At 38.7% G+C, this 15,373-nt stretch overlaps 1 protein-coding gene across 3 annotated transcripts in view; it reads left to right on the top strand.

Annotated features, from left to right (window-relative positions):
- The first annotated feature begins 2,211 nt into the window (after positions 1–2,211).
- Positions 2,212–15,373, top strand: part of TPX2 (TPX2 microtubule nucleation factor) — a 45,346-nt gene continuing 32,184 nt past the window's right edge. Inside the window, exons 1-2 of one of the 3 annotated variants that reach the window (XM_081149882.1) lie at positions 2,212–2,319; positions 4,894–4,987. The gene's annotated coding sequence lies outside the window, so the exon portion shown is untranslated. Of the gene's footprint in view, positions 2,320–2,345; positions 2,642–4,893; positions 4,988–15,373 lie in introns of those variants that run through there. The other 2 variants (XM_081149884.1, XM_081149883.1) reach the window with 2 other exon arrangements.

Below are 15,373 nucleotides of genomic sequence, written 5' to 3'. Positions count from 1 at the left end.
CCTTCTGTTTCTATATGTATCTCTAAAAATGAGAAGTACTAAAAAACAAAATGAAACAAACAAACAAAAACCCTCGCAGTTTATTTTTTGAAGAAACTAGATCTTTTGTCCTTTAGAATTTTCTCATCTTGATTTTGCTGATTGTATCCCCATGAGCTCAATTAACCATACTTTAAAAGTTACTATAGTTTCATGATGTTAATGTTTATGAGATCTGGTATGGCAATTGTCCTCTACTATTTTCCAAAATTCAGATGCCCTTCTTGTGCTTTGCTTCTTTCATATATATATACATATACACACACACACATATATATATATTTAAGAATATATATCTTTATTGATTTCAGAGAGAGGAAGGGAGAGGGAGAGGGTGAGGTAGAAACATCAATGATGAGAGTCGTCTGCCTCCTGCACACCCCGGGCTGGGGATGGAGCCTGCACCCGGGCAAGTGCCCCAACCAGGAATTGAATCACTATCTCCTGGATCTTAGGTAGGTGCTCAACCGCTGGGCCACACCTGGTTGGGCTCATATAAATTTTATAAGCAACTTGGCAAGTTTCATAACAAAACCTACTGGGATTTTCATTGGAATTGCCTTGAGCTTTTATTCTAGAGTTAACATCTTTACAATAGTGGGTCTTCCCATTCATTAAGATATATCCACCTTATTTAATTTCTTTTAAAGTTATTCAACAAAGTTTTAAAGTTTTTAATTTTCCCTTAAAGGTCTTAGGTTTATTTTTTAAAGCTTTGTAGCTTTTGCCCTGGCTGGTGTGGCTCAGTTGGTTGGGCATCCTCCTGTGCACTGAAAGGTTGCTGGTTAAATTCCTGGTCAGGGCATAGGCCCAGGTTGCCTACATTATCCCTGATGGGAAGACGTGCAGGAGTCAGCTGATCAATGTTTCTCTTCCTCTCTCCCCCTTCCTCTCTCTTTGAAAAAGTCAATAAAAAATCTTTTAAAAAGTAGCTCATATAAAAAGATTGGATCACAAAAAAATAAAAAATGAAACTTTGTAGCTTTTGTTGTAATTATGGATGGCGATCTTTTTGTTCTCATCATTATTTTCTAATTTATTATGTAGAGGCCCAGGCATTCTTTCTTTTAAAAAAATATGTTTTTATTGATTTTTTTTTTTGAGAGAGAGGAAGGGAGAAAGATACAGCCATGAGAAAGAATCATCAACATGGATTGGCTGCCTCCAGCACGCCCCCTGCTGGGAATCAAGCCCGGAAACCCCGGCAAGTGCCCTGACCAGGAATCCAACCCCGGATGTCTTGGTGCATGGTTCCACGCTCAACCACTGAGCCACACTGGCGGGGCCCATACATTTTTAAAAAAATCCTAACCCAAGGATATTTTTACCATTGCTTTTCAGAGAGACTGGAACGGAGAAAGAGAGAGAAAGAGACATGGATGGGAGAAAGACACATTGATTGGTTGCGCCCCCCGCCCCGCCCCGGCGCCCCCACCAAGGGCCGAGGAAGGGGCCTGCAACCCAGGTAGGTGCCCTCGGCCGGAACTGAACCTGGGCCCTTTCAGTCCGCAGGCAGATCCTCTAACCACTGAGCAAAACCGGCTAGGACCCAGACGTTCTTAATTCAAATCCTATCTCTTCCACTTATTACGTGACTTTAGACAAGTTTACTCAACTTCTCTGAGTCTTTGTGGTCTTTTCTACAATACGAGGATAACAACACAAGCGATGTCGTTGGAATTCAAACGCAAGAACGACGAACCCAATAAAACGCGATTTTAAACCAGTAATATCAGGGCCTGGGGTGGATAAAGAATTTGAAGGACTCCTTCATTGGCAGAGAAGCTGAGGGAGAGTCTATGTTGCATGCAGCGGATTCTATATTAAAACGAAGTTAATTCAGGCACAATGCACAACTACAAGGAGAATAATAAAATTAGCATTTTCTTCCGTGAAAGTTGTGGGGAGGTCCAAGAACGGTGCTGTTCTATTAGCTACATCAACTCCACGTCTCTTCAGTTGGTACCACCTTCCCCAAATAGTTTGGAGCGGAGCCTTCTGGGCTTTGTAGTAAAGTCCTTATTAGAGCTGTTCCAATGGGCTCCCGAAGTCGCCTGAGACTACATTTCCCAGGAGCCTTCTGGGCAGGGTGTTTGCTCGTCCCTCATCCTGACTTCCGGCGTCGTGCGAGCTTTAGGGCCAATCGGGAGGCTGGTATTGCCGAGTTCCTGCAATCTGATTGGTGTATTCGACTGGTGAGCCTGGGTTCAAATTTTCAACGGCACTGAATGAATCCCGCGGCGGTTCTTGCGGGCGCTGCGCCGTTGCAGCTGAGAAGAGGTGAGCCTTGGGGAGAAAAGGGAAGCAGCTGGGTCGCGGAGGTGCCTTTTTCCTGATTTTCGAACGACGGAAGGTCGCTTCCAAGCCCCTTTCGGTCCGTATCTCTAGATCCGGGCTTCTGAGGCTTTTGTTGTGGGGCGCCGGCCTGGCCGGGGCGGAGTGGGAGCCGGGCTTCCGGCTGCCCTTCTCGTCCTTACAGGATTTTCCCGAGAGGCCCGCCCTGGCGGGATCCGCTGGGCTGGATCTGGGGGTAGAGGTGGAAGCCGGCCGTGGCAAATAGGGGGAAGAAGGATTTGCGAGAGGCTGTCGGCTAATAGTAAAGGTAACAATTGTCATTACCACGCACACATGAAAGACGCATTTACTGGGCTAAGCACTGTGCGCGCGCTTTTCTCATTTAATTTTCGCATCAAGCCAATGAAATAGATGATTTTCTTAGCCCCAGTTTGTAGAGGAGGAAACTGAGGCCCACAGTCTAGACAAACTTAGAGAAATGGATGAAACAGGAGCCCCGCCCTCAAGAAGTGGGGCCTTTGGTGGAGGAAAACAGTTGTGGTCACAAAGTACATTTCAAAACTATTGTGTGAGATAGGTAAATGAGGTGGTGTGAGAACATACTTGAGGGAGAGTTTAATTCTATTTGGAGTTGTGTTTCTATTTGGGATTTTAAATTAACTCTGTTTTATCCATATTTGCCCAGCCCTCCCCTTTTCTATCTAAAAACTAGGTATTATTGCTGTTCTAATTTATTGTGTAGAACATTTATAATTAGGAGGAGAAAGAAGTGTGAACCAGGCTATAATATTGTAGGATTGGTTTGCCCCCTTTCTCTTGATATATGGTTTCTTTTTCTCACATACTATTTCCTAGTAATTAAGTACCAAGGATTTACCCCCAAATCAATCCTGCTTAGGACAAGGCAGCATCTGAGTCCTCTCCTGATTTTGCTTTTTGTTTGGTGTCCTCCCAGTTTCAGCCTTACCTTGTCTCATCAGATGTCAAATTGAATTATTTACTGCTATAATAAGGATAGGCTTGTGTTGTGGCCTCAGTGTTTCACTCGCCTGGTCAAGCCACTCCTGTGTTACCACCCTTCCTTGTTCTGGAGTAGTACTGTTGAGTGTGTCAGCTCAGTATTAAGTTGTCACTCTTGGGATCAAAATTATTGTAGCTCCCAGCTCACTTAGCTAATTAATTGACCTTTGAAGGTATGCTGTATGCTCAGGTTGGTGTTGGATATTGTTGGTATACGATCTGATATGCTTGAGGACAAAAGACTGATTCAGATTGACAAGTGACAACCAGAATAAGTTAAGACAGCATCTGAGTACTCTACTGTTTTGTATTGTAAGTGCCCTGGCAATTTAGAGGTGAGGGAGATGAACAGAGCTTAAAAAATAGACAAGGGTGGCTTTGTGATGCAGGTGGGACACAAACTGCCTCTTGATAAACAAAATTTGTGAGACAGGAACTAGAACAGTCTTGGTACATAGAAATCACCCACTTAATATCTATTGAATTGGATAGGCAGGAGGGTATTATCTAAATTGACTACAAAATTGCAGGTTTGAAAAAGTGGACTTACTCAGCTAGGTTGGTAAATTTGTTTAAACTTTCAAATTATATAAATAAAATAGGGTTACTTTGGGCAGCCTTATGCGAAAGTCTTTGTATTCTAACCTTAATTTATTCTACAGTTGTAATTAAGCTTCTCCAGGAGATGGGATAATGTGGACCTTTCTTCATGTTTAGGAACCAGGAGAGGTTCAGAGTTCTTCTATATCCCCTGTATATTTTTTTCTCCAGCCTTTTTTGGCTCTCTTCCCTTATTCTTTTTGAATTGCTGGGGAAGAAAGAAGGAGGAGAGATTCTAATGCCCCTTAGCAAACAGAATTTTCTTTGCCATGGGTAAAGGTAGGAAGTAGAATTGACAACAGGGAGATTGAACAGCACAAGCAATTTTATGAATAGAGCTGTTTAAGACAGGGACATAGAGAGCAGCAGCCCAAGGTACTTTGTGGAAGAGGTATAGATAACTGCGAGGGGTTCTGTTTTTGTCTGTTTGCATAGATAAACTTAATTAGGGGGAGATAAAAATTAGTGAGAAAGGTATAAAGTTGTATGTAGGAGCTTACTTTAGAAGAAATTTAAAAATGCTATTTCTACTTTTTAAAATAAAAAGAAGGTAGTAAAAGTGTTTTTCATATTTTAAGTGTGCCTGCTATTTGTCCTATTTGAATAGGATAGAAGTCCACACTACCACCCCTTGGTGTCAGTCTTCCTAAATTGCAGGTTTTGGAGTTTGTTTTAAAGTGGGAGTAGTGTAGGTAATATGAAAGACACCAGGAGACAGCAAATATATACTAAAAAAATTTAAGAACACTTTTACACTGATGAAACAATAATCTGTTAAGAAGTTTGGCGTTTGGGGGATCCGTGCTATTTGGACCTTAACTCTCAGAGCCCTCTGGTTTTGAGAGTGTAGCTGTTATCTTATAGCTCCTCCCTGTTCTCTGTTAGCCTTTTTTACTACAGAGAACTTGAACCTGTTCATCATCTTTCTGCTTCTTCCAGGTTCTTGATAAGAAGTACTTGCTAGATTTCAAGATTTCAGAAGACAGGTGAAAGTATATTGCAACTTTGATTGAACCGACATATTATACTACAGGTGAGGTTGTGTCCACAATGAGTTACATTAAAAAAGAATAAGGGGGAAGATTAACATATTAGCTTCAAAAGTGTTTAAGTAAGTTTAATATATCTTTATAAAGTAACATGTTTTGGAAGAAAATTTATTTAATGTTGGAAAAGCAAAAGAAAACATAATCCATTGTCCCACCTTTCACAAACTATGTTTAATTTTTTTTATTGATTTCAGAGAGAGGAAGGAAGAGGGAGAGAGATGGAGATAGAAACATCAATGATGAGAGAGAGTCATTGATCCACTGCCTCCTGCACGACTCACACGGGATCCAGCCTGAAACCTGGGCATGTGCCCTGACCGGGAATTGAACTGTGATCTCCTGGTTCACCAGTTGACGCTCAACCACTGAGCCACTCCAGCCAGACTGGCTTACATTTTGCTAGATTTCTTTCCAATGTTTTTGTGTGCCTATATTTGGTTGTAAAAAATTATTCACTGAAAACCTTCATTCCGCCCCCCAGTAAGTTGTGAACATTTTTTCATGCCATTAAAATTTTGTAGAACATAATTTTAATGGTTATGTGGTATTCCATTATATGGTTCTGTAGTATTTTACCCAGTGAAATCATTGGTTAAAAAGAATACATATTTTTTAAGACTTCGGTATATAACACCAAATTGCCTCAGGAAAATTATGCTGATTCACATACCCACTGACAGTGTATATTCATACAGGCACAAATTTATATTTAAAAAATATGTAATACATTTGCATTGTTCAAAAATCAGAATAATGTAAAAAGACTTACAGTAGTTAAAGATCTCCCAACTCTGTCACTGTGTTCCTCACTCCCTACCATAGATAATCACCTTTTTAGGTTCTTGGGTGTGCAGTGTCTACTTCCCAAACCTTTTGAAGTATATAAATCTCTACAAGACGGAGTAATTGAGATTTGATGAGGATTATAACCTGCAGCCCCACTTTCAGCCCTTACAAACTCAGCTTCTTACTCTTGGAACATCAGAATACTTTGATATTCTACAAAGATTTTCTTAGTATTCTACAAAGATCTGTGTCATTTGGCCTAGAGGTAAATGGCATCATTGCATTCTATCCAGGTCTTATTAGTTGTATAAGAATGGATTATGGTTGCCCAGCCAGAGTGGCCCTATTGGTTGAGCGTCATCCCATGAACCCTAAAGTCACTGGTTTGATTCCTAGTCAGGGCACATGCCCTCAGTAAAGGGTGTGCAGGAGGCAGCTGATCGATGTTTCTCTCTCTCTTTCCCTCTCCTTCTCTCTAAAATCATAAAAACATTAAAAAAGTGTATTATGGTTTATAGAATCTATGAATAAATTAAATAAAGCAGAACTGAGTTTGTAAGTCTTCAGAGAGAGTGATATGAAACTCACAAATTTGGGAGAGAAATGATAGAAAAATATATTTGCTTGAGGTTTCTCGACAGTGATAAATTAGAACAAGTGTCCATGTGTCCTGTGCTGACTTCTGAGTGCTTGGACAGTGAGGGATTGCCATTGGATTTTAAATTGACCCAATTTTGGAAGCTCCATAGATCTGTTTCTGTAAACAGATCCGATTTCAACACAGAAGTTAGCAAACATAAATGTGGAAACACAAAGTCCATTGACTTCCTTCAGACTTAGTTTGTGACTTAGATTAACAGTTAAAATTGCATGCTGGATTATGTTGCCATTTACTGACTCCTGCTGATCTCTTATGTCCAAAAAAATGTAGGTGTTTTCTCCCTGGGTAGGATGAAAATAACTCTATTTAACTTGTGGTACTGTAACAGGATCTCTTATCCCCTTGTGAAAGTAGGAGAGGATGTCCCTGGGGAAATGGCACTGCCTGGGATGGGACCATCTTAACTAGCTACATTTCTAATGAAATCTTGAGTTTCTCTGTTTACTCTATGAGTTTACCAATTGTTTAACTCATGATTTTTCCCGCAGTAGAAATAGGCAAGACAGACACAGCTCAAAAGCTGGATAGTGAGGTTCTCAGTTGAGAGCATCAATCACACCAAAGTCTTTGTTTTGCTTAGGAGCTGCTAGTCCACTATTTCAGCCTTGCTTAGAACGCACCCTTTTGCCACTCCTACCGCACCCACTTTTGAACCTGTACTCTTTGATTTATAGAGCTTGTCAAGGCCAGTTATTTTTGGTTTGACAGTGAAGAGAGACAGGAGGTGATAGAGGTTAACATCAGATGACATGGAAACAGGTTACATTGCTTCTTTTGCAGTCTTCCTCAATTGTGTACTTACCCCCATTTGTTTCCTCTTTCTGTTTACCTCTTCCCCTTGAAAAAGTCAACATTCATCCTTAGTCTATAGAACTCTGCAGCTCTGTCTGTAATTTTAGGTATCTCTTCCACCAGGAAGCTTGCTTGGACCCTTCTTTACTCTATTATGCTTCTCTTCACTTCCATAGTTTATCCTTAGTTGCTCTTGGTTTATCTCCCATTATAACAAGGATCACCCTGTATTATAATTGTATTCTCCATTCAGCTGTGAGTTCTTTAAGGGAGGGGATTATGTATATCCTTTTAGTCTTTGCTTTCTGGAAACAAAAATAAGCTATACGTTATGATGGATGGTACTTAGTAGGCAGTTTTTTTTTGTGTTTGTTTTTTTAAATATATCTTTATTGATTTCAGAGGGAGGAAAGGAGAGGGAGAGAGAGATAGAAACATCAATGATGAGAGAGTCATTGATCGAGCCCACAACCCGGGCACGTGCCCTGACTGGGAATCGAACCCCAATCGCCTGGATCCTAGGTCAGCGCTCAACCGCTGAGCCACGCCTGGCTGGGCAGTAGGCAGTTTTTAAAAGGAAACTGACTGGTTCATAACATACTGGAGAGGCTTTTTTCTCACGTCTATTGTAGGATTGTTGGTCAGAAAGAGCTAATTTTTTCACTTACAATAATGTTCCTAGGTTTGCAGAAGTCTGAAGCTATGGTGGATTTAGATAATTTTGAAATATGATGCTGATTCTTTTGCTTGGCAGCTTAATTTGTTTGGGGGAATGTGGTTGACGCATGTGTCTTTTTTTTTTCCAGTGAGACTTGTTGACAGAAATTCAATCTTGATTAAGGGGTGCAGGAAGGCATCCAGTTCCCACTGTGCATGAGGCTCTCTCATTTAAGCAGTTGGCTTTGGCTCTGGCCTGCTCCATTTCCCACTAGACCTGTGCTGTTTAAATTTTGAGGGTTTTACATCCTAATATTTATTATTTATGGGAGAGGCAGTGTGGTGAAACTGGCATAACCCTGTAGTTTGTGGTTTTGTTCACATACTGATGCTGTCACCCATTATTGAGGATTGCCAGACTTCTCAATGGATGTGCATTTACTTATTCCTGTTTTGGGGGAATGGGGGAGGGTTGTGAACTGGCCATGCTAGACCGAAAAATAGCTCAAAAGAAGCTTTTTAAAAATAGGTCATGTTAAAAATAGTATTTTGGTTTTAAAATTTTACCTAAATAAAGATTAAATTTATATAGGTTTGAGCCTTTTAATCCCCACCAATTAAATGCAGTCTGAGACCTCAGAGGACATCCCTCCTTCTGATGTTTGAATACCCTCTTCATAGTCTCTTTTAATCTAGAATACTCACTGAGAGGTTCAGGCTAACCTCTGTCTTACGTATAGAAAAACATTATATACAGGAGTACAAACTTAGAAAAAGAAATCAAGGGTGATGTTTTTACTTTACAGGAAGATTCAGCTAGGAGCTTTTCTGGTATATTTAGAATAGGGTTATAAATTTATCAGTGCTCTTTATGAACAACTTGTCAGGGATGCTTAGTTTTTGTATAGAGCAGAGTTTATTTTTTGTCTAACAGGTTAGTAAGATTTGGTTACCTACCTATTTTTTAAAAAATTTAACTTAATTTTTTTCATCACCGTTTATCCCCCATACCCTCTTCCACCTCCACAGTCACCTCCCGCCCCAATCACCACAGTGTTGTTCTTGTGAATGAGTTCTTTCTCTTTTTCCCCCTTTTTTGCTCAGTTCCCCAGTACCCCCCGACAGCTGACAGCCTGCTCTCTATGAGTCTATTTTGCTTGTTAGTTCATTTTGTTCATTAGAGTCCACGTATGAGTGAAATCATATGGTACTTGTCTTTCGCTGACTGGCTTATTTCACTTAGTATAAGTTCTCCAGGTCCATCTAGGCTGTCAAAAAGGGTAAAATTTCCCTTTTTATGGCAGAGTAGTATTCCATTGTGTAAATATACCACAGCTTTTTAATCCACTCATCTACTGATAGACTGTTCCCAGATCTTAGCTATTGTAAAGAACACCGCTGTGAACACAGTGCATATATTCTTTTGAATGGCGTTTCAGGTTTCTTCAGATAAATTCCCAGAAGTGGAATCTCTGGGTCATTAAGGCAGTTCCATTTTTAATTTTTTTTTTTAATCTTTACCCAAGAATATTTTTTTCATTGCCTTTTTTTTTTTTTTTAAATATATCTTTATTGATTTCAGAGAGAGGAAAGGAGAGGGAGATAGAGATAGAAACATTAATGATGAGAGACACACACTGATTGGTTGCCTCCTGCTCATGTGCCAACTACGGCCAGGGATTGAGCCTGTAACCGAGGTATGTGCCCTTGGCCAGGATGGAACCCAGGAACCTTCATTCATGGGCTGACACGCTAACCACTGAGCCAAACCCACTAGGGCTCATTTTTAATTTTTTGAGGTAACTCCATACTACTTTCCATAGTGGCTGCACCAATGTATATTCCTGCCAGCTGTGCATGAGGGCTCCCTTTTCTCCAAACCCTCACCAACGCTTGTTGTTTGTTGCTATATTGATGATAGCCATTCTGACAGGTGTGAGGTGATATCTCATTGTGGTTTTAATTTGCATTTCTCTGATGATTAGTGACCTTGAGCATCTTTTCATATATCTATTGGCCATCTGTATGTCCTCTTTGGAGAAGTGTCTATTCAGGTCCTTTGTCCAGTTTTTAATTGGATTGTTTGGGTGTTTTGGTGTTGACTCTTATAAGGTCTTTATAAATTTTGTGTATTAAGCTCTTATCAGATATATTATTAGTGAATATGTCCTCCCATTCAGTGGGTTGCCTTTTGATTTTGTTGATGGTTTCCTTTGCTGTGCAAAACCTTTTAAGTTTGATGTAGTCTCATTTGTTTATTTTTTCTTTTGTTTCCCTTGCCTGAGGAGATATATCAGAAAAAATATTGCTACAAGAAATGTCCGAGATTTTACTGCCTATATTTTCTTCTGGGATGTTTATGGCTTACAGTCTAACATTTGAGTCTTTAATCCATTTTGAGTTTATTCTAGTGTATGGTGTAAGAAGGTGGTCTAATTTCATTTTTTTTGCATGTATCTGTCCAATTTTTCCAACACCATTTATTGAATAGGCTATCTTTAGCACATTGTATGTTTGTGCCTCCTTTATCAAATATTATCTGACTATAAAGGTGCGGGTTTATTTATGGGCTTTCTATTCTGTTCCATTGAACTTTATGTCTGTTTTTATGCCAGTACATTGCTGTTTTGATTACTATGGCCTTGTGGTATAGTTTGATATTTGGTAGCGTGATACCTCCAATTTTGTTCATTTTACTCAAGATTGCTGTTGCTATTTGGGGTCTTTTGTGGTTCTGTATGAATTTTTGGAATATTTGTTCTAGTTCTGTGAAGTACTACATTGGTCTCTTGATAGGAATTGCGGTGAATCTATAGATTGCTTTAGGTAGTATGGACATTTTAATGATGCTAATTCTTCCTATCCATGAACATGGTGTATGCTTCCACTTATTTGTATCTTCTTCAGTTTCTTCAGTGTCTTATAATTTTCCGAGTACAGGTCTTTTACATCCTTGGTTAAATTTATTCCTAGGTATTTTATTTTTTTTGAAGCATTTGTGAATGTGATTGTTTTCTTCGTTTTTCTTCCTGATAGTTTGTTATTGGTGTCTAAAAATGCAACTGATTTCTGGATATTTTGTATCCTGCTACTTTCCTGAATTCATTTATCAGTTCTAGTAGTTTTTTGGTGGAATCTTCATGGTTCTCTCTGTATAGTATCATGTCATCTGCAAATAATGACAGTTTTACTTCTTTCTTTCCAGTTTGGATGCCTTCTATTTCTTCTTGGCTGATTGCTGTGGCTAGGACTTTCAGTACTGTGTTACATAAGAGTGGTGAAAGTGGACCTCCCTGTATTGTTCCCAGTCATAAAAGGGAAACACTTGTAGTTTTTGCCCATTGAGTATGATGTTAGCTGTGGGTTTATCATATATGGCCTTTATTACTTTGAGATATGTTCCCTCTATTTCCACTTTGCTGAGAGTTTTATCATAAATGAATGTTGGGTTTTATCAAATGCTTTTTCTGCATTTACTGATATGATCATGTGGTTTTAATCCTTCATTTTGTTTATGTGTGGTATGTCACATTAATTGATTTGTGGATATTGTACCAACCTGCATCCCTGGAATAAATCCCACTTGATCATGATGTATGATCTTTTTAATGTATTGGTGAATTTTGTTTGCTAATATTTTGTTGAGGACTACCTCATTCATTTTTGAAAGAATATTTATAGGAAAACCCTGCATGTTATAATAATTCCAGGTTTTGGAATCCTATGGACCTGGTCTTAAAACTCAACACTGCTATACTAGTTGGTAACTAGAGTAGCTTAACTTCTCTGAGCCAGTTTTCTTATTTATAAAATGGTGAGGATGATGATATCTACCTTCTATATTGTTAATTCAGTTTAAATGAGATGATTCATATGAAGTGCCTGTTAAGGTGCTTGGCCTGTAGTAGACAGTCAGTATTTGAAATTTATTATTACTTATAAATGGTTTTGTCTCTTGCTCCTTGACATTTGATATTGATGTATACAAATACCTATTTTTAAATAAATATGAGAGGCAGTGGATGGTGCAGTAGATAAGGACATACCCTTTAGGACCTGTATGAGTTCAAATTCTGGCTTTGCTACATCTTCACTGTGTTGTAACTGTGAACAAGTACAAGATATCTCTGCCTTAGTTTCTGTGTCTGTAAAACGAAGGTAATAATTGTACCCATTTCATAGGATAATTGTGAAGATTTAGTCACTTATGTAAAAAACACTGCCAGCAGTGCCTGGCATGTCATAAGTACTCAGTAATTAATAGCTATTATTATTTTTATTTTTTTTTCAAGTTTACATACCTTTTTATTAAGTCAGTACCCAGGCACATTTTATTTTTATACAGAAACATTACAAAAGAAAGAAAATATGTAACATTTGGATATGTGAAAGTTAGTAGCCAATTTATAGACCATGTAAATGGGAAGCATTATTTCCAAAAATCAAGAGTTTTAACAGTTAAGGCTGGATTTAAGAATACTTAATAAAAATTCCAGAAAGCCCTATAATCATAGATTTAGGGGAAATAAATACTGCTTAACTAGTTTTTTAAACTAAAAAAAGTACGCATTTATATAATAAAACATATTCAAAGAGTATAAAAGTTCATATAATAAAAAGCCTTCTCCTGACCTAGAACTTCCAGCTCTGTTCCCAGACTCATATACTGTTAACATTTTTGAGTCTCCTTCCACAATAGTCTATGTATGTACAAAGGTATAAATGAGTGTGTGTTATGCTTTTCTCTTTTTAGCATGAATGGGGGCATGCACTTCTGCATTTCACTTTTCTCATTGAATAGCTCCTGCAGCTCATCTGCACATATATAATCACATATGTAAAGTTACCTAATACTAGAGTTACCTAATATTTTATTATACATTTATGCCATAATTTATTCAACACATCTCTTATTGGTGGAATTTGGGTTTTCAGTTTTTTGACTTTTATGCACAATTCTGTAGTGAACATTCTTATACTTACATATATGCATAAACAAATATCTTTAAGATAAATTTTTATGTTTGGCAAGATCTCTCAAAAAAAAAAAGCAAATTGCCCTCCAAAGAGGCTAGCAGTATAGCTCCATAACTGAAAAAAGAAAAAGGGGTGTGAGGGGTTAAGTTGAATAATTTCCAGGTGGTTTTCAGCAGCATGCTTTGGTGGAATCATGGTTTTTAGGAGGCTAAGTGGGGTTGCTGCAAATTACATTCCTGCCTCTTCCCTCCGCCAACTCTAGTTGTCTTCATTACATTCCTGCCTGGGAAGTGTTCCCAGTGACCTGGGTTAGGCATTAAGATCATGGGAATCCAAGATTTTCCCATGTCTTCGGCATGCTTGTTCATAAGAATAGGAAAGCTTCCTCCTTGTAGAAGGGGAATTTTAACCACTGTCAGTCACTGGGGAGTCATTCAGTAAGGGTCCTTTGAATAGAAATGTGGTCAAAGAGAGGAAAGGTATCAGTATGTCAAAGACAGTGATAATCTTATGGTAGTATATTTCATAGCACTCAAAATATCTTCTTATTTGTTTATGGGAAGTAGGTAGGCAGAAAGGTAGAGTGACTTGCCTCTTGCCATATACATCTAGTTAATGCTAGAGAGGCTAGAATTCTGGACTTGTATGGTCATTGGGATTATTTTTGAGTATAAGTGACAGAAATGTAACTATAATTTAAGCTTAAACAAAAAAGGTATTACTGTCGAGGTAGATGGTTGCTGATGTTTGATCATCAGTGATCAGTAGCTCAGTGATGTCAGGGCCAGTGTCTGTTATACTCTTAGCCATCCACTCATGTGTACATGATGGTTGCTATAGCGCTAGCCATTACATCTGCCTTCAAGGCAAGGAGGGTGAAAGAAAAGGGCAGGAACAGGGGCTGTAGCTGTATCAGGAAATAAGAGTTTTCCTATGAGTCTTTCAGGAGATTCCTAGTTTTTTCTCATTGGCCAGAACTGTCCCGTGGCTACTCCAGGCTTGGAAGGTGGCAGTCAAGGAATACACGTTATAGTGTGCTTCCTCCTGTTTTGAAGATGTTCAACTGAAAATATTTAACAGTGGCTTGACATAAGCTATGTTAATCTCTAATTCTCTTTATAGTTCATACTATATAATTTAAATATTGTATACTATCTTATTTATTGAGAGTATAGGACTTCAGCTACTGTCTAGATTTTATTTTATTTTTATTATTATTATTATTTTTAATATATCTTTATTGATTTTAGAGAGAGGAAAGGAGAGAGAGAGACACACAGAAGCATCAATGATGAGAGAGTCATTGATCGAGCCCGCAACCTGGGCATGTGCCCTGACCGGGAATCGAACCCCGATCGCCTGGATCCTAGGTCGACTCTCAATCGCTGAGCCAGGGCCGGACGGGCTTTTTTTTTTTTTTAAATAGATTTTAAATTCCTTGGTGTCTGAAACTAGATCTACTTTTTGTATGAGACTTGGTGTTTCATCCTTGAATATCAGTGAGAAAGGAGCTTTGATATCAAGCCTACATCTTATGGACTACTAAGAAATAGCTTATTGAGTTAAATTGAACACTGAAAGTAGAAATGAGGGAGAGTGAAAAATTTAGAATGAGGATAATGAAGAATTGTCTATTTAGGGCAAAAGACTGGAGAATGGATCTACTTGGAAGTAAATATGGTACTATGTTCTATGAAAATAGAAACCTTTAACTATATTAATGTGCTTCTGTAATCCACAGGGTGAGAGGGAAGAACAATATGGGAAGAACATTGTGCTGAAATCAGGGGCCTCAGTTCTATATCTAATTCTGCCTTACATAACTGCAATATTGGGCAAGTCATTTAATCTCTCTTACCTTCAGCTTCCTCTTCTGTGACAGGGATAATGATCGCTGATTTATAGTATTGTTGAGAGCATTAGGAATAGTATGTATTTAGTACTTCATGGCACCTGGCATGTATAAGCACTTTTGGTAACTGTTTTTACCATGATCATTAGTATTGTTGTGTGGTCTTGGAGGACCCCTTTTTGCATCAATTAATTCTTATCTATAAACTGCAAACGTTAGGTGTAGTCTAAGATTCCTCCCAATTCCAAAATGTCATGTTTCTACACTAACTCCCTCACCTGGGGCATCGTTACAAAGGTATCTGGAGTTCGGAGTTCATGGGAGACCATGGGAAGATGAAGTTTCCTAATATAGATTGATGTCAGTATGTAAACTGAATGTGACAGAACAAATGTTTCTGAGGCACTGAAGTACCTTCTGAATTATCCCAGGCCACTGAGAGAAGCTAATGAAATGCTGGCCAAGCCACTGAGCAGCAGTGAAGTTGGGTGTAACTAATCTTATGATTTCTCTCGGAGTATACATATAGTGCTATAACACAGAAAAATGAGCACTGAGGGCTGTTAGTGCCCAGAGTCAGTGACAGTTTGGGGAACTGGCACACCTCTCTGGTAATATAAGTGGGTATTACTCTTCTGAGGAACA

This window comes from Miniopterus schreibersii, assembly GCF_964146895.1.
Source record: "Miniopterus schreibersii genome assembly, chromosome: 10".
NCBI lineage: Eukaryota > Metazoa > Chordata > Mammalia > Chiroptera > Miniopteridae > Miniopterus > Miniopterus schreibersii.
This window is presented reverse-complemented; position numbering and strand designations above follow the sequence as displayed.